At 45.5% G+C, this 24,905-nt stretch overlaps 1 protein-coding gene and 1 long non-coding RNA gene across 11 annotated transcripts in view; one reads left to right on the plus strand and one right to left on the minus strand.

Moving 5' to 3' along the window:
- EPB41L1 (erythrocyte membrane protein band 4.1 like 1) overlaps positions 1 to 9,666 on the minus strand; it is a 694,213-nt gene extending 684,547 nt beyond the window's left edge. For 7 of the 10 annotated variants that reach the window (XM_069652326.1, XM_069652328.1, XM_069652324.1 and 4 more), the window contains exon 1: positions 9,314 to 9,660. The gene's annotated coding sequence lies outside the window, so the exon portion shown is untranslated. Of the gene's footprint in view, positions 1 to 9,313 lie in introns of all 10 variants that reach the window. The other 3 variants (XM_069652319.1, XM_069652320.1, XM_069652316.1) reach the window with 1 other exon arrangement.
- LOC138581188 (uncharacterized) overlaps positions 6,933 to 24,905 on the plus strand; it is a 63,733-nt gene continuing 45,760 nt past the window's right edge. The window contains exons 1-2 of the long non-coding RNA XR_011304466.1: positions 6,933 to 7,057; positions 18,634 to 18,704. This is a non-coding gene — a long non-coding RNA (uncharacterized lncRNA). The remainder of the gene's footprint in view (positions 7,058 to 18,633; positions 18,705 to 24,905) is intronic.

Raw genomic sequence — 24,905 nt, forward strand, 5'->3', positions numbered from 1 at the left:
AACAAAAGTGTTGCTGTAAATGACTGCAATACAAATAACCAATACATACATCCCTCATTCTAGGACCACTGGCCAGCTCCCAGAGTGCTGCCTAGTCTTCTGAAGAAAATGTGCTATTTAAAGTGCAGGTTGCTTACATTACACCAAAGTGAGTGAGTGAGTGGGCTGTCCCAGGCCCAGGGGCTCGCACATTATCAGCACGACTAACCTGCTCTTCAATGAGTTTTCAGAAGGCTCAGCACTGAAGGCACACAAAAAGAACCAAAGCCTCACATACAGTGTTGCAAGCTGTCCAAATTGATATATATGTCCTGCAATTTACAAACATCTCTTTATTAGGGTGAATATTGTGACCAATCAAAACAGAAGAGTGCATTATTTGCTTTAAAGATCTTCTAACTGATCACTATAATACATGTTTAACATTTAAAATTGTGGACATTAATATGTTCCCATAATGGTCTTTGCTTTTATTCAAATCGCAGGGGTTGGGTTCTATGAAGAGACATTGGGCCTCATTCCAATGTTGCCGGTAAAACCCTCTGGTAGGTGCCGGGTTACCAGCAACCCTGTAACACTGTTACTGCTGCCTGATATCTCAGTGCTACCGGGATATCACAGGCAGTTGAACAGTTATTTACCATTCCCATACAGTCACACAGGACTCCATGGGAATGCGAAAACTGAAGCACTGGCACTGTTGGAAATGGTGCCAGTGCTTCAGTGCAAACCATGCCGGTAACATTCTGAGCTCCAGGCAGGTCAGGTCTGCCGGTAGTTTAGTACCAGCACCTTTATTTATGGACCGCCGACCTTGTAATGAGGCCCACTGTGTTGCCAGTGGCATCTCTAAGGAGGGCCCCGTGGGGAACCTGGGACCCTCTTCTGCAATCCCATGCCCCCCTCGAGCAGGGTGGCAGGGAGAGCAAGCTGTCACCAGAGGCTCTTTTGAGAGCCAGACCGGGATGTTTGTCATTGGACACCTCTCCTGTTAGGCTCCTCAATGAGGGTGCAAAACGGGAAAGGTGTCCCGCTGGCAGGACAATGGGTGCTGAGCAATTCCTGCTCAGGACGCTCATTGTCCTGGCAGAAGGACATTTTACCCTTTCCGAACAAGAGAGGTGTCCCGTTGCAGGACAATGTCCCAAGGAGCTCCAGGCAGCAGAGGGGCTCTTACGTTTCTCTGTATCAACAACGCATTTCAATGTCAGTTATTAGGCACTAATGGGAGGAGGGGAGGCTATTAGCAGGGACTTTTGTCACTTCAGAAATGGGAAGGGGAGGGAATGATTAGAAGTGAGAAGGGTGCATAATGCTGCATGCTAAATGAAATTACTATGGCTTTAAAACCCAAGGAGGATTTGTTAGGCTCACGTTAATCTACATGATGCTATTGTGACTTTGCATGCAGGATGGGGAGAATAAAACTAAAGCCATACTCGTACTGCTCAACAAATTTCTATAACAGTGTATATAGTGTAGAGTTGTTTGTTTGTTTGTTTATTCATTTCTAATGTGCACCAGACCCGAGGCTATCAAGGCGCAGCAATTACAGAATATGCAAGGCTTAGGTTACAGGTTATAAGCAGCAATAATACAGATACACAACAGGCATGAGTCAATAAATACTTTGAAGGGAGCATACATATCCATTACAGGGGTGTAAATAACGCAGCGAGCAGGCCTAAACGTCGGTAGATTTAAGCAAGTTGATGTAGCTGCGTCTGACATTCAAGTATGGTTGATCTTCTCTAATAGGATGTGGCAGGGAATTCCAGAGTTGGGCTGCTTTCACGGGAAAACTGCAGCCACCTGTCTTGGCGAGCTTGGATCTGGGGATAGTGAGGCAGTTGGTGCTGATAAGTCTTATGGGTCTGGTAGATATGTTCCTGTGTAATCTATCCTTGAGGTAGCTGGGGGCAGCATTATTTAATGTTTTATGGGTGAGGAATGCAGTTTTTAGTTGGATTTTATTGTGGGTAGAGAGCCAGTTGTTTTGGCGCCTAATCGCTGAAATATGTGGTCTTCTGGCCATGGCAAGTGCAGCTCTTAGGGTGTTGTTTTGGGGGATTTGTATCCTCTGAATGATTGGTTTGTTGGCGCCGATGTAGAGGGCATTGCAATAATCTAGCCTAGAGAGTATTAGGGTCCGGCCAGGATAATGCAGTTGTCATCAGATAGAAAGGGTTTGCCAGGCCTAATGAGGTTACAAGTGTAGGCGGTGGCAGAGGCCATGGAGTTCACTTGTTTGGCAAAGGAGAGGGTAGAATCAAGGTAGAAGCCCAGGGTCTTTACCTCCTCTGCCACCTTGGTAAGGTACCCATCAATTATGAAGGATGAGTACTCCTGGCCTAGTTTCTTGAGGTTAGTGTGGGTGCCCAGGATGATAAGTTAGGTCTTGTCGTCATTCTGGCATAGACCGTGGGTCGCCATCCATGCCTGGATGATGAGATACACTCTATTCACCAAGGCCAAATCCTTGTCGTATTCCCCGGAAAGTGGGAGGAAAATCTGAGTATCATCTGCATAGTTAGTGTAGGCGATACCCAGAAGGTCCAGATCATCGAACAGGGGCTTAGTGAATATATTGTATAATGTGTGGGAGACACAAGAGCCCTGGGGTACACCGCATGTGATAGGGATAGGCTCAGCAGCTGCCGAGGGGTAGAAGACCCTCATGGTCCTGTCGCTCAGGAAAGACTCTATCCAGATAATGGCCTCTTTGGAGAAGTGGGCATCAGAGTCCAGGTGTTTACATAAGACCTTGTGATCCACAAGGTCGAATGCGGCAGAGAGGTCTAACAGTAGGAGGAGGGCTGTTTTCCCCTTTGTCTCTTAGCTCATCGACCCGTGTCTTCAAGTCGATGAAGGCAGTTTCCGTTCCCTGTTGGGGGCAGAAGCCTGATTGCCTCGCATCCAAGAGTTTATGGAGTTCCAAATATTTTTGAATCTGAGTGTATGCCACCTTATCAAGTATTTTGAGCAGGAAGGGTACCATCGTAATGGGGCGGTAGTTGGTGGGTATGAGTGGATCAAGGCTTTGCTTTTTTAACAGTGGGAGCACCCAGGATTGTTTCAGGTTAGTGGGGATAATGCAAGATGCAAATGAGGCATTGATAAGTTTGGATATAAAAGGGGCAAGATCTCTTGCAACACCCTTTATAATTTGGGCTGGGCTAAGGTCGCCCTGGCAATTGGAAGGCTTGAGAGAGAGGATGACTTTTTCTACCTCGAGAATGGATGTTTTAGTGAAATAGAATCTGGCAGGTGAGTCGGATGGTATTTCCCTGGGAAAGTGGGGTCAGTGTTATTCGGTTGAGATATTGAATTGAGGGAGGCTTTTTTTGGCTATTTTGTTTTGGAAGGTGGTTACTTTGTTGGAGAGTGCCTGTTGAATATCTGAACACCATGTTATATTTTTAGTACAGCTATCGGATGTGGAGATGGGAGACTCTAGTTCTTTTGAGATGGTGAATAATTCCTTCATACTAAAGTTAGCTTTTGAGATATGTTCATTGTAGGAGTTACGTTTAGCCAGGCAAATTTCTTTTTTGTGTTGGGATGAGATTTTAGTTAGTTTGGTTCTGTTGGCTTCTGATGGGAGTAATCTCCAGGAGGTTTTGCAACTCCTCTTTAGGAGTCGTAGGTCTCTTAGCTATGGGGTGAACCACTTGTTCAGGTGAGATTTAGGCTTGCTAGGTCTGAGTTTAAGTGGGGCAATACTGCCGAGTGTAGTTAACATAATTTTATTGTGCTCATTGACCAGTGAGCCTGGATCTAGGTTGTCAGCAAGTGAGCTGATGGTCTGGAGGATGGCAGGGATCACTTTGTCTACTGTGATGTTCTTTATATTTCTTGTTAAACAATGTGGGACAATTGCTGTGACCAGCGGGAGTGGTCTAGTAGTAAAAAGTGTGAAGGACACGAGGAAGTGGTCTGTCCATGGTTGCGGGGAGATAGAGGTGATGTTGACCGTGCAGTTGTGGTCAGCCACCCAATCTAGGGTTCTCCCTTTGTTGTGGGTAGGTTCACTGATTTGTTGGGATAGGCCAAGTTCAGACAGAATATTGGCGGTGGTTATGGAATGCTTGTCCAGGGGGTCATTGAATCCTAAATTAAAGTCACCTAGTAGTAATAGTTTAGAGGTGGTTTTAACCTTGTTGGATAGAAGAGTGTAGATGTCCTCCTCAAATGTTCCAAGTGGGCCAGGGAGTCTGTAGATTAGGTGAATAGTAAGGGTCTGTGAGTTGATTAGAGGGAGTTTAGCAGAGAGGACTTCGCAGGATTGAGTGATTAGGAGGGAGAAAGTCTCAAAGAGAGGCATGATTTGGATATAATGGCAATGCCTCTGCCTCGTGTTTTGTCTCTGTCCTGTCTAAGTATTGTATAGCCGTCCATGACAGCTAGCAAAAGCATTGGTCCCGCTGCTCCATGCAACCATTATTCAGAAATGGTAAGGAAATCCAGGTTATCTGCTAGTATCAGGTCAGAGATGTCTGTCGCGTGAGTAACCAAAGACCTAGCATTTATTAGAGCTCCTTTAAGTGGATGGGACATGGTCGATAGTTAGCATACTATGAAAGGATACTTTATTATGTAAAGTAGTTTGCTTCCAAGGCATTGCTCTTAATAAAGTATTATTTAAGCACATGAAATGCAAAGCAAAACCTTAATAAATATCAACTAAATCTGAGAAGATGTGCTCAGTTGCTTAAATTGTCCACATCCCAGTTTCACCATTTTACCAACGTGTGTGATCCTGGGCAGATCATTTAATTGCACTGTGTCTTATTTGCAGCACTGTAATTGATTAACTTCATAGCTTATGTTAATATATCATGCTGTTACTTAAAAAAAGCCTAATGACTATAGAGTGGTTCCATATATAAAATAGTGCAATTTAGGTATCTTTCACTACAAAGTTATTTGCTACTTGTCTTGCTTATGCCAACTTTTCCTAAAGTCACTTCCATGGTGCCACCAACTATTAATGACTGATGATTCTACTTGCAATGTCCTTTTCTGTGAAGTAATTTCTGTTGGTGCAATCCATATGCAAATTAGGAGGTTTGCATATATTTTGCCCCAGAGTGCCTGGACAGAGCTCTAATAGATGTGTTTCCTGCATATGTAATGATTCTAGAGTTTTATTTTGTTGTTGTGTTAAAATGCTATCTGCCACTAATGTTACCAAAAAAGTAGATTTGGGCAAGGGTGGCCAGTTTGGGGGTGCAAATGAAACTGTATGGAATTGCATGCACTGCATTTGGGAGGAAAAGTAGCAGAACTTATTTTGTGGCTCACCCCCTGGCCCCCAATCTTGCAATGCTGGATACTCCCCTGGCCCCCTACCTGGGCTACTCTTTCTGCAGTGTTGCCTGGCGTTCCCCCACACGGCACACACAGGGTCGCAATGCTGCCGCCAGGGTGGGCTACAGGCATGGCACATTCAGTGAAGAACACACCATAAAGGTGCACGCAGGACAAAGGCACAGGGGTGATGGTCAGCAGTCAGGGTTCAGGGCTTGCCATTGGTACTGCATGCGTACGCCAGCATGCACAGCTAGCTGAAAAGGCAAGCCTTTTCCTCTGCCCTGCCTGAGGGAGTGAGGGCACAGTTAAAAAATATCCCAATTTGAATTTCAACAATCTGGCCGGCCCAGCTGCTGATTGTTGAAATTCAAATTGGAGTTTTGACAATGGTTTCCCGGCCGAGCCCCCAGCTTCGCTGAGGGAAGCAGGGGGCTTGGTGATCTAATCTGCTGCTATCCTTTCCGCAGCCGTCACTTGCGCGTTTGCAGGTATTGTGCTTAGCTTGTTTTTTTTTTCTTCTGGCCTGAAAGGGACACACTGCCCTCGAACATCATAGTGGCTCCATCTCTGCAGAAGACAATGCTTTAAAGGATCATTTATTGTCGCTGGTTGACCACTCTTATAGCGTGCACTCTGACACACACTGCTCCTCTAGTTCACATGCCCGCTCTGGCTATTCTCAGTGCTCTTGCTACCTTTGCACTATAAAATCTCCACAAAAAGACACTGCTGAGACAGGAACCCACAACCCCAATTGCGATCTGCACAGACCTTCCAGAAAAGCACCTGAAGCCAGATGCGAGATGCACAAAAAGACATTGCGAACCGTGGGTATAAATGGCACACTTTTGAAAATCCACCTGCAGCAGATCCAATTGGGACACAACATGGACACTGTATCATTTTGAAGTGCATAAAATGGCAGGTGTCCATTACCAGCCAATGACAACAGGCAGCATCTGAATAAATTGCCCATGAAGGCCCGAAACCAGCAGCGAACATAACCGCTGCTTGTGTTTGTGCTTTTAGAATAAAAATGTCTCTTTGCATTTCTTAACACAAAAACATTAAGAACGTCTTGTCCAAAACAACGGTCTCTTAAATGGGCCATCACTGGTAAATCGCTCCCACTTTAAATGCTCTGGCAGAAGAAGGAAAGAAAGTGATAAGCAGACATTAAGGGCTCCCTCCAATTCCCCCAGCACTGTCTGCCGCTGGGAGGGGGCACTTGTCTTTAGAGAGTCTGGGGTAGGGCTGGACGATATATCCAGTTTTGGAGACATACCGATATATATTTTCAATATAAATATAGAATGAGACAATATCGTTAACATCAAGATATATACAACAGAATTGCTTGCTGTATAAAATGCACGATTTTTGCCTCCCCTGGGCTGTTTTGGGAAAAGCATACACATTGCCCATTTATAGGCGGCACCTGCTACTTTTGTCTGTGGCCCCCCTCTGTGCCCCCCCCCCTACATTTGATTCCTGGAGATGCCACTGTGTGTTGCAACCTGGCCGGGGCGACGCCCCTTGGCCCCGCCCCCTCATTCCCACAGCCTCGCCCATGCAAAGAGGTGACAGTTCCCTTAGTCATTTTGTTTCCATTTCCAGCACTGCTGATGGGATCCCCACGTTCGAGGAACGCAGCTCTTCGTGTGCTGAACACATCTGTAGGACTCTCGGATCTAAGGGACGCTACACAACTGTGCTCGAAGCTATCCCATTGCAGAACCCAGAGGTGCGTGCTGGAACACTACCTCACTCTGGGTGGGTGGATGGCTTGCCAAACAGAAGCAACCGTTCTGCCTCGGGCAGTAGGAGCCCGTCAGTACCTCGGGGAGTTCCCCGTCCATCGAAAAGTTCATTCTCCTACAAATATAGTGTGCTCCTTCCCCCCTCCCCTGTCGCCCCCTCACCCCCGATAAACTCAATGTTCAACACAACCGTAGCACGAGACCGGCACGCGGCGCTCACAGGGCCTCGCACATTGCAGCCTCCTGGGCGGGAATCAGTTCAGGGCTTCACAGCAGCCGGCATCTCGGGTTTGGGCGCACCCATCAGCCGCCCGCCCGCACGCACGCGCTGGGGAAACGCACCTCACGCGCCGCAGAGCCGAGATCCAAGATGGCAATTCTCCTGGCGCTGGCGGTGTGAATCAGCTGGCTGGGCGTGGCTGGCTCAGCCTAAGGGACGGGTTTGGGGGGCCGCGCTGCTAAGTAATGTAGGCCGGTGCCCAGACTAGGCACCGTGGCAGCGGGCAATCCATCATGTCACATGTGCATCCTTAGGAAGGGCACATTGTGGCAAGTACGCCACACCCACCGGCCAATGCGGTTGCCACTGGATGGTGTGTCCCTAGACCAGGAGGTAGAATCCAGGGGAATGCAGAATGGGGCGGGCACCATGGGCACTGCCAATGTCCTGCACGCTACACATGGGTTTTAGCGTGCAGGGCGGTGTGCGGGGTCTGTGCGTGTGTGTGTTTGATTTGTACACAGGCGGGTAAGGAGAGACATTTTATCGCGTGACATACTGGGTGTGGCAAATACAATCTGATGATACGCAGGGAACCTACTGAATCCATTAATTCTGCCTGCGTGTTAATGACTAGTGCTGTGTCTTTGGTTGGTCGTGTTGGGTCGCTCATTAGTAGCACACGGTGTTAAACCAGCGCACACGTCCAGTGCGCCAGGCGATGCTAGTGTAATACTTGTGCTCTGCAGGGAGTGGGAGACCTGGCACGCGAACAATGCAAAGTGAAACATATAGCGCCGTGTGCACTGTGGAGCGGGAGCGGCGTGCCGTGCGAGGTGCGCAATGGCAAGCATGCCGTGGCTGTCGTAGTATGCACATTAGCTTGCAGTGTGGAAAGCATCACGTGGCATGTACCAGATGACCGGCATGTGTCAGTCTTGAGTGGGTCCGATTGGTCAATCTCGCAGCCTCTATGAGTCTACGGGCGCATCTTGAGTCTAGTGCCTTCGTGCCCGGCAAACTGCTCCGACCCAGTCTGCTTCCCCCATGGCATGGTGGCATCTGGTGCTCGCCCGTCCTCGCCATGCTATCTATTTCCTCTCGTACCCCTTTCCTCATGCCTGCCCCCCCCCCTTTCCTGCGTTTCTCCCTCGCTCATTCTCTATACGGCTCTTCTCGGTCTTTCCACTGGACCCTGACAGCAATATCGATATCATCGCTCTCCATAACTATCTGCGAGCCCGTCTCCCGTTCTACGGCGCCTCCACCCTCGCTGCCGCCATCTCTCCTCGCCCCCAGCACCCCCCCACCCCCTCCGGCGCCTCGCGTGACATCTTTGCTTTCCCCCCTGCTTTCTTTCTCCTGCCCGGCTTCTGTCATTGCCAGCCTTGCCTTCTCCTGCCACTCCCTCCGGCCTCGTCCACTCTGTCTTCCTGTCAGCAATAGTCCCGTTTCCCATGCCCTCGGCCTGCCTACTTCTGTATTTCTTAACGCGCCCAGCACCACCTGTCTCTCCTAAACCCCCACATTGTCCTCTGCAACCCCTTACAATCTCCAGTCCTCGGCATCCTGCTTGCCTTCCTGCTTCCGCCCCTCAGTCCTGTCTGCTCCCCTCGGCTTCCCAACCGACCTAACCTGGCCTCCTGCGTCGCTCTGTCGCTGCCTTCCTTTCACGCTCCGCCGCCTCCACCCGTTCCTTCCCCTCCTCTATCTTTCCCCGCACTCCTCTCTCCTCCTTGCTGTTTCTGTCCTCCCATCTTCGCTCTCTTCTTCTCCTTTGCCCCAATATTCCTACGCACATTCCCCTTTCCCTCTTCGCCAACCCATGCCTCATTAGAACTCTCCGTGACTTACTCGCTGCGCGCCTGTCCTCCCTGTCATCATATAACCCCTTCGCACACACCCCTACCCCCCCACACACACACATACACACAACCGCACCTCTTGCTTTCTCCGGAACTTCCCCAGCCGCATTCACAACATGTGCCCCCCCTCCTCGACTCAGTGCCCCCTGTCTTACCTGTGAGAGGGGGTGGGCACACTCCGGCAGCCTCAGGGTGTCCAGCGGTGCAGAGGCAGCCTCATGAGGGACAAGGAAGAGGCGGATCGGCCTCCACAGCCTCACTCCTTTCTCGATGCTGCAATCGATTAGTCCCAGAAACGAAAATACGAATAATGGCAGCGACCACAAAGAAAACAATTTCCAAGCGAAGAGGGGCTGCTGTATTTAAAAAAAGGTAATCTTGGCGGAGAGAGGTTTCTTTGCTGTGAAAAAAAAATAGAAAAATAAATCAAAGCCAGATGCCACAGGGCGAAAAGATCCGGCTGATCTGGAAAACAGGGCTGGATCTGAAAGGGGGAGGGAGGCAGACAGAGAGGGAGAGGGGGGTGACGTCACGAGAGACTGAACCAACCTCCGAAGCAGGAGCTGCAGAACGCACACAGATCTACTGTATTGCAGGGGGAGCGGACAGCCTTGACCCCGCCTAGTGCCTCAGCGAGGAATACAGCCGCCCGTCACCGGCGCTCGCAGGGCCCGCTGACAGACAGGCGCTGTAATCAGCGCTGGCAGCCAGGTGTGGCAATACCCAACGCAGGGCAATGCCAGTCACACGTTCAGCCGTGACCAGGAGCTGGGTCGTCCGCTGTTACTCTCCACCAAGGCCAGTATGACATCGAGCCTACCACCAAAACAACGACCTGGCAACAACCACTTCTAACCATGGCTAGGGCAGAAAGAGAGGCAGGTTTTACTGACAGGAGCTGGCAGGGGCGGCATCAGGGTCTTTCATCCTTTTCAGTTGAAAAGGGTCGAGACTCAAAAAGGAGCAGCACCAGCCCCCTTGTTGACAGTCAGTCTTATTACCTAAAATGCCCCTTTCTTTTGCAGCACACAAGTTACAAGCTGTATTTGCTAGAGCCTCTCATTGCCGGCACCTACTTTGGGGTATACAGAAGTGTTCTAATATATTTTTACTCTGTCTTCTCTACATCAGCCTCTTGCTGACAAAGAAGGATGAAGAGCTTCTCAGTGGACGTTTAATGCTTCAGCTCCCTGCTTGCTAGCCATCTTATGATCATCTGCAATTGTTAACCCTCTGCCTCTAGCTCTATCTCTCCATTATATTGTATACACCCTGCATCATGTTCAGATGGACCTCCACGAGCCGTGACATATCTCCAGTCAGCCCATGGAGCTGGCGACACCCACTGAGGAAAAATGGTTTAGAATTAATCTTAACCACTGGCGTTGCTCTGGGCAACCCTCCAGATCATCGTTCTTCGCCTGCCTAGCCATTACAGAAGGGGAAAGACCATATGCAAATCAGACTTGGCCCCACCCCAAAAGGGGCAGTCCAGCCCGAACTGCTAGGTCACATCCCTTCTGCACGAGACCACAAGCATCCCCAAACATGTTTCAGCCTTTTTGGGCCTCATCAGTGAGGAGTAGCTTGGGTCTCTAGGCCCAGCAGGCAGGGACCCACGTCTGGGCATACCCGTCCCACTCGGGGTGACATAGCAAAAACAAAGAGGTGATGGCTGGAAGGTTTAGAATTAATCTTAACCACTTGCATTGCTCTGGGCAACCCTCCAGACCAGTGCTGCAGGGGGAGCGCTTCACAAAAGTGCCATCCATGATTGTGAAAAAGAGTGATTTCGTTTTCATTTCTGTGTAAAGTTGATGCAGATGATGTCAGAAAGTTGAATTAATTGTATTATAACATTTTGCATTTGTATTATCACCACACTGGTGATTGCTGCCCTAATTTTATTCTGCTCTGATTTTTCTGTGAATTTTAAAAATGAATAAATATTTTATTATTACACACCGGCCTGGCTCATAGTCCACTGTGACACAGGGTGTTTGTTAAGGTGGATGTGACACGGGTTGGGTGCCTCTCCAAACCAAGAATCCAAGGTTCAAATAAAAATAAAATGCTGCGTTTATTGTGCGCCATCTTCAGTGTCAGTGGTAAAAGTCTCTGACCGGAGTGTGTGGCATAAAACTTGTTACACACCAGGCCCACTGTCTTCATTCGAAAGAAGATATTACCTCTCCCCTTCCAACTAATACAAAAACCCTGTCCAAAATAGTAATACTGGAAGATTTTAATATAGGCCTGAATGACCCAACAGACACCCAAGCGTGCCTTCTTGCCAACACGATCGAAGCTCAAGGCTTCACACACCACATCTCCTCCCCAATACTCGAAAAAGGACACATACTGGATTGGTTAGCTGGCTTCAGCTGTGTCACCATTATAATAGCCATAAACCCTTGCCCATGGTCTGACCACAATGTCATTATATTGTCTATTGACTAACAACCAAGCCTGATAAGCTGACCCAACTCACCTCAGCAATGCCCTCAAGAAGCCAGTGCAACATCAACACAGACAACATGCTTCTGGTACTTCTACAGTAATTAACTACCCAAATACCAAATCTGACCCTACATCTATGGTTACCTTCTACAACCAAATGGTCCTAGACGCCATCAGCACAGTTGCTCCCCTGGGCACCTGGAAAATAAAAACCATAGCTCACGCTAACTCTTGGTTCTCTGCGAACCTTAAAACCTTACGCTGCGCAAAAAGAAGAGCCAAGTGCATATGGAAATATACTCCTTCAGTCGCAAATAAGACACACTTCAATACCTTAGCTACAGAATATAAGGAAGCAACTATCAAAGCAAAGGGTAACTCTTAAAATCAGAGAAATGAAAACACGCAATCGATCACTAGGGAACTCTTCTCTATAATTCGAGAGCTTGAATCCCTCGCTCCAATACCAGATCACTGCACCAAAGATCAGCCTTGGTGTTCAAACTTCCAAACAAAACAAAAACAAACAAAATCAAAGCCAAAAAAGTGAATCTTACCTGAGACTTTCCAGCAGCCAAATTTCCCTTAGTGATACACTTGTCTATTCCCAAATTTGAATTCACACCTATCTATACCACCAAAACGATAAAAATGATCAAAGATTGAAGCCTTCAAGATGCCAAGATGCCGTCTGTCCGGCCGCCTTCACTAAAAACTGTGTCAATGAGCTTGTGCCTTTTATTAACAAACCCTGATCAATAATTCCTTATCATCCAGTAAAGTGCCGGACAACCTGAAAGAAGCCTGGATAGTCCTGTTACTCAAAAAACCTACACTGGACCCTAATGTCCCTACTCTCTAGCAGCCTATCACCATGGTTCAATTTCTCCTGAAAATACTCGTTAGAGCAGCCTACCTACATATACAAAAATTCCTAGAATTGAACAATCTCCTAAGCCTCCGACAGTCAGGCTTCCACATCGGCCATGGAACTGAAACGGCACTTCCAAACCTTAAAATCCAAATGCACAACATGAAAAATAGAGGGGATCTAGCAATCCTCCTCCTGCCACAGCGTTCTACCTTGTCAACCACAATATTCGATGCCAAAACCTCACATCAGCTGCTAATTTCTCATCCTAGGCCATAGAGTGGATCGAATCATAAATCACTAACCGCACAAAGCGAGTTTTCTCTTCCTTGGCTTCAGCAGAAACCGTCCCGGTTGCCTGTGGAGTGCCCCAAGGCTCATGTGTCTCGCCACCTTTGTACAATGTATTTACCAAGCCACTTTTTTACTGTCTAGACAAATTGGGTGTCACTTATGCTAACTACGTGGACGACACCCAAATACTCTTATCCATCAGTGGAATCTATGACACTGATTCCAATCTGCTAAATAAAATCTACCTCACCATTCAAGCCTGGATGGCGTAAAATGAGCTATACCTCAATGATGAAAAAAATGAACTACTCATCATCGGTAGTAAATCTAATCTGAACAAATTACCCCAACCCTACAAATCATTCAACATCGACAGCAACATAACTGTTACAAAGGAGGTAAAAACCTTAGGTTTCTACATTGACGCCTCACTCATGTTAACCAAGCAAGTCAGTGCTATTGCCTCTTCAGCAGCCTACACGTCCAAACTAATCAGCGCCAGCAGACCCTTTCTATCCACAGACAACTGCATCACACTAGCCAGAGCACTTATCCTCTGGAGGATTGATTACTGTAACAACGTTTTGCCAGATATAATTCCCGAAAAATTAATAAACAACAAATTGGGCAAAATAATGCTATCAGAGAAACCTTTAACATACCTAAACACGAACACATCTCCTCAGCCAGACGTAACATCCACTGGTTCAAAACCCTGTCACTGACGCACAAATGCCTCTATAATATCGCCCCGACTTACCTAATAAGTCAAGTCTCGAAAACCCAATCCAACAGACCCACCCGCTCTACCTACACTGGCCTTCTCGCTATCCCCAGGTTCAGACGTCAAAAACAGGCGGCTCCAGCTTCCCAGTGATCGCAGCCAAATTGTGGAATTCCTTTCCCGTGGCCCTAACAACAGACCACTCAATATGGTCCTTCCACAAAGGTTTAAAAACATGGCTTTTCACCCAAGATCTCATCTAAATTAAGATGCGTAGGCTTATAGGCAACCAACAGTTGTTCTCTGCGCATGTCTGTCTGTATCTACCACACTCTATAAGTTACTCTTCCTCAGTCAAGCCGTGTCTGTAACCAATTTACCATTTCAAATGTTCAGTAACTAACGTAAGATAACAATGTACTCTGTAAGCTGTTACCCTGTGATCTTCCCCATGTAACAATTGTAACATATTGCTTTCAGTTTCTACTGTAACCACATTTTTAAGTTAAAAGTGCCTAGATGCCTATGGGTTATGTGCGCTATATAGATGACAAATAAATAAATAAAATAAATAAACACGGGCACTTGACTGAACAGATGATATTAGAAGAATTACATGTGGCAACATCTTAGAGCTGTATAAGTTCCCCTGGTTTAGGGTGAAACATTTTGTTACCATTGGTAATATTGTTGCAGTTTATACAATGAAGACAGGAATAAGTACTTTTCCTCATTGTTCTTGTGGCCTTCTTCTCTTGAGGATAGCTACTAAGAAATCCCCTAAGTTACTGCTTCATTTATGTGCGAAAGTTGGTGCTCTAGAAAACAATTCTTTTGTTCTATTATCACTGGTGAAACTATGTCAGTGTTCTTTGTACTAACTTGTTTGATCTGTCGGTTTTGTGTGGAAAATGTTTTTTTTTTATTTTCTGACTGAGCTATACAGAGATTAATGTCCAACAGGTGCAGTTTATACGTCTATAAATCCTTTCTCGAAACAACTGGGACACAAGCATTTTTAGCGCAGGAGTGAAGACCACAGGCACTTCTAATCACTGCCACCAAAGCAGTGCTATGGCCCTGGCAGCTTGCAAACCAAGGGCTAGGAGCTTCTATGCGGCATCCGGCTGTAACACAAACAGTGAACACTCTAACACCATATGTGAGGGGTTAGTAATGCAGGGGCGGAGAACTGTTTGATAATTTATCAAAAAATACCATTTTATTCTCAAAACAAATATGATAAAAAATGTCTCACTGTCCCTACTCTGCTGATGATTACCCTGCCTAACCAAAGCCAAGGGAAACCACTCTAAAACAGGATAACTGGCCCTCACACTAAGCAACAAATGCACAAAGTAAATATATGGCAATACAACATAACATGAACAACATTCACAGTTTCTGAATAACCTTCTAATGTCCTGGGTCATTTCCCTTTCCCTGGATTCAAAGTCAATTCTGATAATGTTCAACCAAAACAAGAAGTTTCTCGAATCAGTTCTTGATGTTTCAAAGTCAAAGTAAACGTTTGTTAGACAAACTTTGTTGGTTTGTTTGTTGGAGAGGCCATGTAGACAGATGACCACCTAGAAAAGTGGCATTTCCCAGCTGAGAGATACAAGTTAATAACTTGCTCAGAAGTACCAATACCTTTCCAGAAGCCTCCCTGGGGACTGCCAAAATACATATTATGTCTACTCATTAGCCAATCTGAAGTGCTATGATACTAGTGACATTGGGGTTACTTTTTTTTAACAATTAAATAATGGCTTCTCTATCCCAGCTTGCCGGGACTCAACCTGTCATGTGGATAGTGCCAAATACATGAGTGAGAAGAGGTGCGTAGAGATCTGTTGTGCTTTTGAAGTTCTGCAGGAATTGAGTCGGTCCCGGGACTTGCGTGATTAGCTTGCCTTTGCAGGACTCTGGCAAACTGTGATGGGCAGAACGGCAAGTAATCTGCAGGAACATGCTCAGTTCCACGCCTGGCTGATTCCTTATCCTTCTGATCCGACATGTTGTTATGAATGGACAGGAATAGTTGAGTTGCAACCACGTCTGGTGGGTAATGTGAGTTTCTTGTCTACTCGTATAGGAGGCTTTCCTCGGTAAATTCCAAGATGCCCTACTGTCAGTGGAAGAGGCTTCCCTTTCAAGATCAAGACTCGCCTCATTTGCCCATTCCGCTTTGGTCTGGATGAATCTGTTTATACCTGCCTTTCCCTCAATAATCAAGCGATCCGTTATGTATCTGTGTTGTTGTATAACTCTGTAAAGTGCTCCGTTGCTTCTTGAAGCTAGGCTTGTACTCATTAAATACAATAATAATAATAATAGGATCCATCGAAAACAGGCCCTTTGAGTGTGCAGGGATTTCACATTGCTGCACATCAGTGTAACCATCCACTCTCTCCTCTGACTCTTTTTAATTTAGTATTTACAGGGAAGGTAATGGATCGAGACTTACGTTTATTTGTGAAACAATTAAATGCATTCAATCATTCTTGTTGGAGCTCAGTTCATCTAAGGAAATCCTTAGTTCAGTGGTGCATTTCAGTACCTTGAGTGGGATCTATGTGGTTATTGCGACGGCCGAAAATGCAGATTTTTTAAAAAACTCTTTACAGCACATATATATATAGGGGGAGACCCCTGCTACCCCCCATATTAATATTATATTCTAAACCCTCCCACATATATATGTGGGGTTAATAAAAGTCTTCATTTTCGGCCGTCACAATTCCCAGGTCGACATTTTTGTACGATTCCCCTTGAGTGCCTAGTACTACCTACTAAGGCATTGCTATCACCAGTACTTAGTTAAAAAGGAAAATAGATAGTGGTAGCTCGTCACTTTCAATGCAGTCTAAAATGATGGTATCTTCCACTAGTGAACAATGATTGCCTCGAATAAAAAATCTATTCTAGAGCAGTAACTCCCATTATCATAGCAATAATATCAGTGGCCAAGTTATAAGCCTGAGTGAAGTGAGGGCCTTAATAGACGCCGGGCCCCAGCATATTACCAGCTTGTGAAGCCCACAGTCCTGGTGATTGGTGCTATTAGCACCCCACTGTAAAAAAACAGGGTGCTGACAGCAATGTATTTGTTTGAATTAACCTGTTGCATGCTCACCACGACCCATTCTTTCAAACACATATTAACCCAAGATGGCCGCAATGGAAATGGAAGGTGGGGGTCCAAGTGGGGCTACTCTTAGATTTGCACAGTGGCCCAGGAACATCTGAGGAGCAGTGCCACTAAACCAAAAGTTAGGTGGGGTGGGGGAGCACGAAGTGGGTGGAAAGATGGCAGAGTGGATCAGAGCATCCTTGCTCCACTTTTTGGCATGTAATTTGATGCCGACAACAAGTCAGCATCATGAGAGCTGATATTTTTGGCTATGTCTGTGTGTCTTTTCACAGTCTTCCTCAATTTAATGCTGGCTTGTTTGAATTACTGTTAATTGGTTAACATGGATGAATTGAAGGCTTCTCTTGTCAGATAGAAAGGCCTCAGAGTCACTAAAGACTCACTCAGACTGTAGAATGAGTGGCGAGCAGCTTAGGGATTCTATGGCAACTCTCACAAGTACTGCTGGACAGATGGAGCACTTACTGAACCAGTACTATAGTGGATCATTTTGCCTCCTTGTGTGAGATGCCGCAAGTAGATATGAATCTGTCTTCAGCAATGCTAAAGGTCAGCTTTAATTTCTTGGTGACCCATCCACATTGAGGATTCCTGATTGAGTGAGCAGTGTATCGCACAGGCTCTCTGTCTCCATTTGATCACTATCAGTTGTGTCTACAAAAGATTGGTCAGGTGATGTAGGTTACAAGAGCAATGCACTCTTTCCTAATGAAAGTCTCTATACTCTGGATAGGACGTAGGACGTAGCTAACCTTATCAAGTTCTCATAACGATTATTATTTTTGAACGGTGCTCACTATCTCTATTTGAACTACTCATGACTTTGTAACGTTAATCTTTGCTCCCTAGAAAATAGTGAATATCAAAGCATACCCTTGGGATGAAATGTATTAATTACATATAACAGAGTAACACTCAGGACCATCTGGCAAGCGTCTTGATAGCGCAGCTAAGTGTATTTCACTTCATCACGAATGTACCAGACGACTGTCAGATACTATATGAGGCATTACGGACCAAGCGTGACTTTAGGTATTTGATTTTGTCACACCAGAAGGGTACAAACAACACTTTGCAATAAGAGGCAAATACCATATAAAATGTTGTTCCGTATTAGCATACGTTACAATTTGACACCTATAAGATTTCTTATACACTTAACTGTGTATAAAGTGAAAGTACCAAGATTCAAATAAGCTTTGAATTATAGAGAATGGTTAATTACACCTCCTAAAAATGGCCGCTCTATTATTATAAGAGAGGAGTTGCCTTTATGATGGAATACGGACTAGTGCTCAGGTCTGTTATCATGGCAACTGAAACATAATAATGAGGGAGAGGACGCCTACTGACGCCCCCTCTGGACATTCGGTAGCACGCAATTGTACGCAAGACCACTGTTACTAGGTAAGAGACCGTCTCTGAAGTGCGGCGCACTGTTTTCTCTGTATAAATTCCTGCCACGAGTCTGTGTGCGCCTTTAAGAACGCTTTGGGCATTACCACTATCTTGCCCAGCATGGCGTTCCCGCGCGCGCGAACACAATACCTTCATAAAACATACAGATTAGACGCTCTTCCAGAATACATAGTACTGTAAAGAGGAATGAACACTTATTTTTAAATGCATTTAAGGAAGGAAAAACAATGATTAAAGGCTCTTTATAATATGCTATTAGAATTACATGAATTCACTTCGCCGGTTCACAGTGAAAACTGCATGTGTGCTAAAAATGAAGGCTTATTTTTGTAGAGTAGAGACCATTTTTTAAACTTTAATGGATACTGAGCACCATGTTTTAGGATCTAATTTTAGAGTATGCACATCAAGGACAACGGTACCATTTCAATCGAACTGATGGACCCTCGGTTAAGGATAAAATACGTTTTACCACCAAATAATATGAGACTTTTAAGTGACTTCGTAAAAATGCTAAAGGTGATACCATGATTGATTTATTTTCTTAAAGGGATCTAACCCGAGATTTGAAGACCGGATACTGTCTGCTTAACCCAATAAGGGGCATTAGGTGAAATCAAGGTAAAACAAAAACACTTACTCTTATATTTGGAATAAGAATGTGACAATATATTCAGCACTGACTAATGAAGGTGTTCCTGTCTATCTCTTGACCCTCTTTATCCTTCCCTATCCCCAACCCCATTTTTGTCTGGCACTTTGGATTTTTGACTTTTTAATTATTATCTTCTGTCAACAAAACATATATTATTATATCACTGGCATTTCTTTTGTTAATATGTGAATGAACATACCATTTTTTGTTACTGTTGGAATATATTCAAAAGATTTTCAGTAATATACTTAATCAGCCCTGATTTGAAGAAGGTTCTAATGGGACCAAAACACGTTTCATCTAAAAGGGCATTTATATTTAAAACCATGTTTTGAAAAATTGGGCGCATTCTCATCCTGGGTTTTCCTTCTTGTTCTAAACATTTATATGTGGTCTTCTCTTGGCTAAACCACTAACCCAGTGAGACGCAACCTTTGCCAAACCTCTGTGAGCACACAGAATTTCAACAATACAAGGAAGATGTTGCCATGTTAGACCGGACCAACATAGCCAAGATTTTGTGAAACTCATGGATGAATTGAAGGCTTCTCTTGTCAGATAGAAAGGCCTCAGAGTCACTAAAGACTCACTCAGACTGTAGAATGGGTGGCGAGCAGTTTAGGGATTCTATGGCAACTCTCACAAGTACTGCAGGCCAGATGGAGCACTTACTGAACCAGTACTATAGTGGATCATTTTGCCTCCTTGTGTGAGATCCCGCAAGTAGATATGCATCTGTCATCAGTGATGCTAAAGGTCAGCTTTAATTTCTTGTTGACCCATCCACATTGAGGATTCCTGATAGAGTGAGCTGTGTATCGCACAGGCTCTCTGTCTCCAGTTGATCACTATCAGTAGTGTCTACAAAAGATTGGGCAGGTGAAGTAGGTTACAAGAGCAACACACTCTTTCCTAATGAAAAAGGCAATGTTCATTACATCTTTGTTGGTGTGTTGAACACAGGAGTTGTTGCATGTTCTTCAACCAATTACATTTCCACACGTTGCCCAATTACTCTGCACATTTTAATTGTGTCTCAATCTGGTGGGTTTTCAGAGTTGAAACACACACCCAGCCCGTTGTCGCCAGCAGGTGACCCTGCACTCCAAGTGGGCTAAAAGTCCTAATAATAATGTTTATGTATACCATTGGTAGTATCCACTCTTACCACCAACAGACAAACCTTCACTCCCTCCCCTCCTACAGAAGAGAGGTGACCATCCATCAGTTTCACAAAAGTTTTTACAAGCCAAATAAGTTCAAAAGAAAAATTCAGCACAGTTTATTAGTTGTGCCTGGGACCACGGTCTCAGGGACACCACTTTAACATCAAAGATCACCCCTTATGGGGAAACAATACATGAAGTGATCCAATTTTCACATAAATTCATACAAACCCAGAGGAGATAACACCTGATACTCCTCAAATTCAAACCAATTTCATATAACATTTCCATACTTGTCTTCATGAGTGGTCTGTAGAACCCCCCAGCCCTTTAGTCACACATTCTACTACAAATTGTAGATTTGTAATACAATAAAATACACCCAGAGAAGCTTTGGTTTTTATGTGTACAGTATACCTACACGTTTCGGATTCAAAGATCCATCTTCAGTGCTCGAAGCTCAATGTTCATAACATATCCTTTATCCAAAAGGTCACATATTCTTATCAATAAACGTTACAAGTTCATCTGTGCACCTAAAATGTAATCAGAACATTGACTTAACACTCGTGCAGTTTAGTCACTGTTTAACAAGCTCAATCTATACCCATAGTGACACTAACCTGTGCATATGGTTAGAAATATTCAGCATAGTAGGAACCCTGCTCCGATTCGTGTGCAAGGTCGATCAGATGGCTGGTGATGAAAAACGGCTTTGTAACTCTTTGAAACCAGAAAATGACATACCACAGTAAGCAATTCATCTTGAAAAAAACAGGTTGTCTATCGGTGAAAGCTACTGAAAACAAGTGAGATTCAGCATATCTGGAAATGGCTCTGTGGACCGAGCACTCAAATCAAGGAGTGTCTATGGCCGCATTGTAAATTCATACTCTCGGACAATGTCCGTAGCCGAACGCTAATGTAACACTTTACCTACACCGTATGTGATATCAGTAAGCAATGCATTGTGAAAACAGGTTGTCTATCGGTTATGTTATGTTATGTTATGTTATGTTATTGGTTCTTGTAAAGCGCACGGTCGCCCGAAGGCGGCATGGCGCTGGAAGAGAGGGGGACAGCCTCATGATAATTAGAATAGGAAAGTTTTGAGCCATCTTCTAAACTCCAGATAATTAGGAGTTTTCTTTATGATAATTGGAATATTATTCCACAGAACTGCTGCAGCAATAGAGAAGGCCCGGCCGCCAACCGGGTCTCTGTTGTGCTTTTGAACAACCAGTTGTTCGGAGGTGGATGAGCGCAGATGACGAGTGGGGCAATAACACATGAACTTAGCTTGAAGGTATTCTGCACCCTGACCATGAATGGCCCGGTGTACAATACACAAGGTCTTAAATTCAACCCTTTGAGCCACAGGGAGCCAATGGAGGTTCCGTAATACGGGGGAGATGTGCGCTCCAAAAGGGGAGCCTGTGGCTACCCTAGCTGCCAAATTTTGCAACCGCTGCAGCCATTTAATCAGGCCCTGAGGTTGGGCCAGATACAGCGAGTTGCAATAATCTATACATGATAAAACCATAGCGGCAACCACGGGAGGGTGTAACGAGGCCGGGATCCAGCCTGACAGACCGCAGAAACTTGTTGGTCCATAGATAAGGATGCGGATAAAACCATACCCAAGTTTTTCACTCTCTTAACTGGAATCGGTAAAGGCCCCAGGGAGCAAGGCCAGAAAGAGGACACCAAGAGTGTAGGATCGGGGGATAGCCCACCACCATCACCTCAGTCTTGTCCCCATTCAGTTTGAGCCCATTGTGCTTCATCCAATCTCCAACCGCCGTCAGGCAACCCCGCAAGCACGCCGACACCACTGCCTGATCCAGGTCTAATCTGATCAGTATCTGGGTATCGTCGGCATAGGAGTAACACCTGACGCCGAAGGAGTGAATGAGACACACAAGGGCACATATATAAATATTAAACAGAATAGGTGACACAGAGAAGCCTTGGGGCATTCCACAACTGAGATGACAAGGAGCAGAAAGAAAAGGAGGCATCGAGAGGGTCTGAGTACGATCCGCAAGGAATGAACTGAACCAGGCAAGTACCTGTCCAGATATGCCAAAGTGGGAGAGACGAGATAGCAAGATGTAGTGGTCGACTGTTTCGAATGCCGCTGATAGGTCTAACAAAATCAGAACACCCACTCTACCTGCATCCACCAGTCTGGTCATGTCATTCAGAATGGCAACCAAAACACTCTCCGTGCCACGACCAGGATGGAACCCGGACTGAACGGGGTCTAGGAAATTAGAAGATTCTAGAAAGGTAGATAGAAGGGGGTTCACCAGTGATTCTAGAAGTTTAGCCAAAAAGGTGAAAGCTACTGAAATCAAATGACATTCAGCATATCTGGAAATGGCTCTGTGGACCGAGCACTCAAAACAAGGAGTGTCTACAGCCGCATTGTAAATCCATACTCTCAGACAATGTCCGTGGCTGAACGCTAATGTAACACTTTACCTACACTGTAGGTGATATTATCAGTAAGCAATGCATCATGGAAACAGGTTGTCTATCCGTGAAAGCTACTGAAATCAAATGACATTCAGCATATCTAGAAGTGGCTCTACGGACTGAGCACTCAAAACAAGGAGTGTCTACGGCCACATTGTAAATCCATACGCTCAGACAATGTCCGTAGCCGAACGCCAATGTAAAACTTTACCTACACTGTTTGTGATATTATCAATCCGTTCCTGAGTGCATAATCTCTGTGCATTAGCAAGACCGCATATGCACAATAATCTACAATAATCTGCCCGACTCGTCCGTGGGCGAACGGTTCTGTAGACCATGCCTGCGTATTATGTAATATTATCAGTCTCTGTATATTAGCGTAATTGCATATGCTCAATAGCTTACCCGGATGCCTCACCCGCCATGTATCATCTGTGTTCCTCGCAGACTCTATCCTGGCTAACTAACCCACGCGCATCCCTAGCATCTGTTAGTGACTGCTCTCGGGTCATGGACTCCGCCATATTGGTGTGGGAGTTTTGATCGACTCTCCACAGAGATGGACAATGGAAAAACACTGTCCACGTATAAATGTATGAACCATGTAGGTTCTGATGTAGTTGTGATCTCTGTTGCAGGTATTCATTATACAAAACACCTGTCTGCCTGCCGTGGCCGCTGTGCCCGACAGGTCTGAGCCTGCCGTGGCGCTGCGGACATGGTAGGCAGACCGTTCACTGAAGCACCGGCACTGTTAGCAACAGTGCTGGTGCTTCTGAGTCCCTATTCCCATAGATTCCCTTTGGACTCCAAAGGAATGGAGACTTACATTTTACTGGTGCCTGACTTCCCGGGCAGCCGGACTTGTAATAGCCCGGTGGCAACGGGAAGTCAGACACCGGTAACATTTTACAAGTCCGGTGGCAACCTGCCGGTAGCACCGGACCATACTCTGTTACAGTCTTTGAATGTAGATAACTGCCTCTAATGATTTCTAAGACTTTTTTCTATGAATGAACCAGCTGTTTTGTATCCTCACTTAAAGATGGTGAAATTAGTTGCAACCACTGAGTATATTCTATTGAAACCTTCCTTCATGCAATTCTAAAACTATTTCTCTGCAACTAGCATTTCTCTTGTCACAAACAGATGATGCACTCAATTACAGACACTGAATGCACTCATTTACTTTCAAAGAATCCAAAGAGTTTACCTAGCCAAGCATCTACTGGCGTGTCTCCTCACAAAAAGATGGTGCACTGATTTACAGCCACTGAATATAATCAATGAATGCCTCCAGAGAATTCCAAGACTTTTTCTTTGCATGTAGCTACTATTTTGTTTTCTTCCAAAGAGAGGAAACACTCATTTACAGACACGGAAGAATGTCATTTTCTGCCTGACCCCCAAACATTTTGGAATGTTCTCGTCATTCTCAGAAGACATGTCACACGCTTTTATGTCATGCAAGGTGATGACTCAGATGCATCAGCAGTCAGAAAAAGATGGCCTATAAGCAGATGTAATCCTACCCATAACATGCCTCGGCTGAGCGCTAGTTTATGGAGACTGCTGGGGCTCGGTCCTGGCTATCACTGGCCCACTTAAAGCCCTACTCTCCCCACAAAAGACTTACCCCACAATCAAACCATGTGTGTCCTAGGTATACTATGTTGGCTCAGAAAAACGGATTAAGTTCCCAATATTCAGGTGATGTGGATTGTGCCTGAATATGTTTGCCTGGCCTCAGTGGTACCCCAGGGTCCGCCCGTTTTCCCAAGCCTGACGTTTCTTGTAAATTAGGAGAATCCAGTGGTGAGGCCCAAAACATGTAAGCGGAAGCAGTCGGGCCCTTTGTGCCCAGTTCCATGACATCAAGAATGTGGCACGCCACACACTCTTGATAAAAAACAAAAAATGGCGTTGCCTCATCATGACGCAAAAAGGTTAAATGGAACGAAAACACACACTTCACACCTGCACCACCCGGCCAGTATCGTCCTCAGTTCAGCACGCCCTCAGCTGTGAGGGCTCAGAAATAAAACTTCCACAAATAAGAGAAAACGGACATCCGCCCTGGTTCCTGCTAAATGCTTAAAACGTGCAGCAGAAACAACCCCAGTAACGACAGACTTGTTTTCACCAAACTGTGTTTCAGTCTTTGCCATCCGTCCACGCTTCTTCAGAAAGAATGGCGGGGATGAAGGCCTTGGGAGCTGCTTCCAAGTCATAACATTGCCATGTAATCATGAGAATCCTGCGGTAAATGCCTTGTGCTGTACGGAGGGGAGAAAGAGCTAGAAAGGGGACAGCTGCGGGGGTGGGGTGTGGGCGAAGAGTGTATACATAGAAAGAGGTGCAATGGCTGGACGGGTGGGAGGGAAAAGCAGCACCGAAACAGTATAAAAAAGCATTAGGGACGGCAGAAGGAGGCGAAATGGTTAGTGATTGTGAACTGAACGGATGTGTTGAATGCAGTGGTGAGAGAAAGGCCATGAAAGGGAAAAGGGAAATCGA

This window comes from Ambystoma mexicanum, chromosome 3p, assembly GCF_040938575.1.
Source record: "Ambystoma mexicanum isolate Mex_15411 chromosome 3p, UKY_AmexF1_1, whole genome shotgun sequence".
Taxonomy (NCBI): domain Eukaryota; kingdom Metazoa; phylum Chordata; class Amphibia; order Caudata; family Ambystomatidae; genus Ambystoma; species Ambystoma mexicanum.